The sequence below is a fragment of the Bidens hawaiensis genome, unplaced genomic scaffold (assembly GCF_021521415.1).
Source record: "Bidens hawaiensis isolate Kalapana, Puna unplaced genomic scaffold, B.hawaiensis_p1.1 tig00003544_1, whole genome shotgun sequence".
NCBI classification, from domain to species: Eukaryota; Viridiplantae; Streptophyta; class Magnoliopsida; order Asterales; family Asteraceae; genus Bidens; species Bidens hawaiensis.
This window is the reverse complement of record NW_027491202.1, coordinates 1290752-1295459: the sequence shown is the minus strand read 5'-3', so window position 1 is coordinate 1295459 and position 4708 is coordinate 1290752.

Here is a 4708-nt window from a genome sequence, read left to right as displayed (position 1 = left end):
AATGAGTGAGTCTGTGTGGGTTGGGCTATATGTAGGTGGTGTTTGTGGTGGTGGTAATGTATGTACTGAGGTTTCAGGTTGGCTAATGGTTAGGATTTATGGTTGTGTGTGAGTGATCTGGTGTGGTGGAGTTTGTGGTGGTGATGGAATAATTTGTTGTTCAATGTGCTCAAGTTGCTCCCCCTGAATAGGTGCAACAACTTCAATATTCACTTCGTCTCCTCCTTCATCTCCATTACCATCTCCATCATTAGAGTTTCCATCATCACTGTCATCATCTCCTCCTTCCTCCTCTGAGCTTAACTCAGGTACTGGCATCACTTGCAAGTTATGGTCCAATAACCATGACAATATCTCAAATGGAACATTTGAGTTGTATGTATTTGAGACACCTGGATTTTTGATTCTTCTATATGTATCACGGTCTTGCAGTTGGTGTGTAGTTCCAACAGTGGGTAGATCTTGAAGCTCACTATTGAAGATTATCTGTAGGAATCTTGGATATTGTAAAAATCTTTTTCTTTCAGGCTTCTTCAGATTTCTTACTAATTCTTCAAATATCAACTTAGAGAAATTGAAGGGCAGATCATATATAATCCCAACTGTGGCATTTGCCAAGTCATGACTCATCAAGGTCCACGATCCCTTCCTTGGAGAAAATCCGTGTATAACATGGTGAATAAGAAATCTGTACAGCATAGGAAACATGCCCTTCTGAAACTGTCCATCATGAACATTTCCTTGATAACCCATTGTCTCTTCAAATATTTTCATCAGGTGGAGTGTGCAGAAGTTTATTGAGTTGTGATCACCATCATTCAACCGGAGACATCTTTTTATCATTCTCTCCGTAATATGTATCTCTTGTCTAGCCACGGTTGCCTCGATTCTTTTACCATTTATGTCCTCAATCAGTTCGGCAGATCTCCATAAATCCAAAGAATGATTTCTGTATATGACAGGGCTTTCGGTGAACGCAAAACTGACGTTGGACCGACCCATCCAAGTTATCATCCTAGCCATCGGCTCATTGTCAGTTGTCACTTATAGATGTGCACACATATTATGTTTTGGTTCGAAGACATACTTGGGTTCATCGTCTGCCGTATCTGAATCACATAAACAAACATATTCAAAGTGAAATTAGTCATAAAGTTCAGTACTTTAGATAATTTCAAGGTATAAAAATGAAGTAGAAAGAAAAGAGAGAAAATCATCAAGAACCTGTTATTCGATAAATTTATAACTTACACAAATAAACAGAGTATTAGTAATCCGATACATAATCAAAGCTCATTATAATCTAATTATCGTCGGAAAACACATTAATGTTGCTTACCGAGTCGGAATTAGAAGGCTAATTCAAGTCAGGGTTAGGAATAATAGAATGTGATAAGTCGGTTTGGGTTTCTTTGATAGGAAGCAGTTTGCAGTGGAAGGAGAGAGATGGAAAAATAATGTTGAAAATTTTGCCCAACTCCCTCTTATATACCTTTTGAAAGGGGGTTTTAAATGCTCTTTGTCTTTTTGTGAATTATTAGCTGTCATACTGTAACATTATCCACTTGATATTAAAACAATATTTATCTTTTAGGTTAATAAAACCTTACTCGGAATTATACTTTTGAAAGTATACTCGGTATATATCCACTTACAAAGCTTACCCGGTCAAACTTTGCTTGGAAAATTTTCATTTTTGAATATACAAAGTTTGCCCAAATTCTTCTATTTATAAACCTTGCTCGATCAAGCTAATTAATTTAGAGTTAAGACATAATGAAGAAAGGTTACCCGAAATACTAGATTTCTTAAGAAATTAATCACAAGGAAAATAATCAAGTATAAACATCAAATAAACATCCTTACTAGGAACCAATCAAGACACCCATATAGATTTCTCAATCTCAAATTAAAAGTTATCTAGCATAAACCCTAATAAGAATCATAATCAATTTTATCATACTAAATACCATATTCAATCAAGCATACTTGAAAACATAGTGTGCCCGAGAAACCATTCAAGAGAATAGTGTGCCCGAACACCTTTCTAATGCAAAGTATACCCGAATAACCTTCATATAGTACAAAGTGTGCCCGAAAAAGGAATTCAAGCAGACAGTGTACGTGGAAAGTTGTGTTTTGAAATTACTTAGTATATTGAAGGAACAAAAGTGTACCCGAAATATAAAGTGTGTCCGGAAAACAAGGTTTGCTCGAAAACACTTGTAATTACAAAGAAATCATAAACACAAATATCAAAGAGCATGCTTGGAATGAAATTAAAACACATAAACATTTAAGTGTGCTATAGTCTAAAATTTTAAAGAGCTTGCCCGAAAATCCTAGGTTAGCACTAAGCTTTCTAGGATAAACACATTCAGTCATCAGTTATGCCCTTACCCGAGGGATTTCAACATGTCAATACATACCCGAAAAATGACAAACTTAATAGTAATATCAAAGCACGCCCGGAAAGATTAACAAACCTTTCCTAACAACATATTCACACAAATCACAAAGCTTACTTGATGTACCTGACTAAGTTCATAAAGTTTTGCTTGGAATCACAATCAGCATATAACATGTATAGCTTGCCCGAAACAAGAATTTATTGTTAAAAGCTAACTATAACAACACATAATCATCTCAAGACTTCAAGCTTGCTCGGGAAATGAGTACAACAGTGTCATCTACCCGGAAAGTGTAAACACTTCAAAGTATGCCCGAAAATCATAAAGTTAGTTAAAAATGACTAAGCTTACTCGGAAAGGTTGAAAAATATGAAACCTTACCCGAAACAACATACTCACACATAATCAACTGTTTTGTACCCGCTAAGGTTGTAAATCATTAAATCTTACCCGAAAATACATATTCAAACAGTTTGTGCCCCGGAAGGTTATAAGGCATCAAACCTTACCCAAACTTACATATTCAACCTATTTTAGGCAGAATGCAACACTTTTTGACTTAAACCACTTTGTCAAAATATATTTTTCTTTTCAGATCATAGTTTAAGAGCAAATGGTGCATTTAGAGATCAAATTTCAGTTATATTTCTCTTCAAAACAGCTTCTTCCATTCTCTGAAAAGATCTCAAGAATGGGATCATATTGACTAAGTAGCTATCTCAATACTTCACTCTCAGCATTATTATGACAACATAGATACGTTAACAGCAGGTATAAACATAGCATGAATTTCATCTCTTTGGTGATATGATTTAGGTTCATTTAAAGCTTAATGCATTAATGGTCAACACTGTGCTATGATGCCTCATATATCTTCACAAAGCATATTTGGCTTTCCCCATATCACCACAAATTGACTCCAACCTCCTGTATTTGGTCAAAAACTTGTTTTTGTATGACAGAACTTATTGTATTTTTGTATTTTTAGATTCAAACATATATAGAGGTTGAACGTTGGACTTACAGTTAGCAACATGCCTTTCATTCAAGATGAGACAGATTTTGCCAACATCTTTGTAGTTCTTGTTGTAACCCTCTTGTTTGATAAAATATTTAAAACACTTATCAACTTTTGATTGATTTATTCATTCTTTCCCATGTTTTTGATATTTTCTCAAATTTCTTAAAGTATGTTCCTTCTCATATTTAAAGATGTTTCATTTTTAGTTGACCAAATACCAACAGGCTCGTGTATGACTGGGTAATCACTTTTCTGCCTATCATTCAGAGAGATTTATCTTGAGACATGCAAAGACAACTATGTATCTCCACATAAAGATTAGCATATTCATTATGTTTATATCACCATAGATTTTACATCATCATGGGAAAGCAACCATACATGTTAATGACTATACTAAGGTCCTTTTAGCCTATTAAATCCATATGATCAGCTAAGTAGTCAATGTACTATCATTTCCCATTAATCACAGTTTAATATTCAATCACCCCAATATCTCTTCATTGTCAGGTTAATGGCTATCCTGTTTGACCAAAAGTGGTCAACAGGACCAAACATACATGTGAATATATGTCCTTTCAAAGTAAGAGCTATTGACATAGTTTTAAGCGAAGGAATTAGAATGTTGGTGCATTATGTCAGTAGTTCAGTATCTAGTGTCTGTAATCGTGTTAGTTTGTTTTGTTTTGGTTTAGATAGATTGTCTCACAAGTTCGCCTGATATAAGCGAACTTGTGGACAAGCGAAGTTATTGACAACTTCGCCTAGTCTGTTAGGCGACGTTGTCGAAGTCTTTATATACCTATGTTACGGCTTGTATTGCAGGTGATTCTAGTACGTGTAATTGTGATTGAAAGTCACGTGTTGAAGGGTTGCAATACAACGTGTCTTTTGGTCCTTACTTCTACTTGTAGATTATGAGGATAGCCATTGACCAGATGACTGAAAGTGACCGGGGCGGTTTATGATGGGTTGTGTTCTTTCGCTGAAAATAGTCGTTCATACTTACTTCGAAGGACACATACTCGTATGTGGTCGGTCCAGCTGATCCATTGGATCTTCAGGACAGCCGTTTACCTGATGACTTTGACTTGATCGGGGCGATAGAATCTAAAATTTTTTTAGGGAGATGATATAATTCTTCAAGTCTATAACTTCGTAAGAAGTTTCAATACAATGTTTTTAAGAAAATTGATCCAACCTTGGAAAGTGATACACAAACTATTTTTGTGTGCTTAACTAGTGAAGTTATTAGGCCTAAAAGACTCTAGAACAG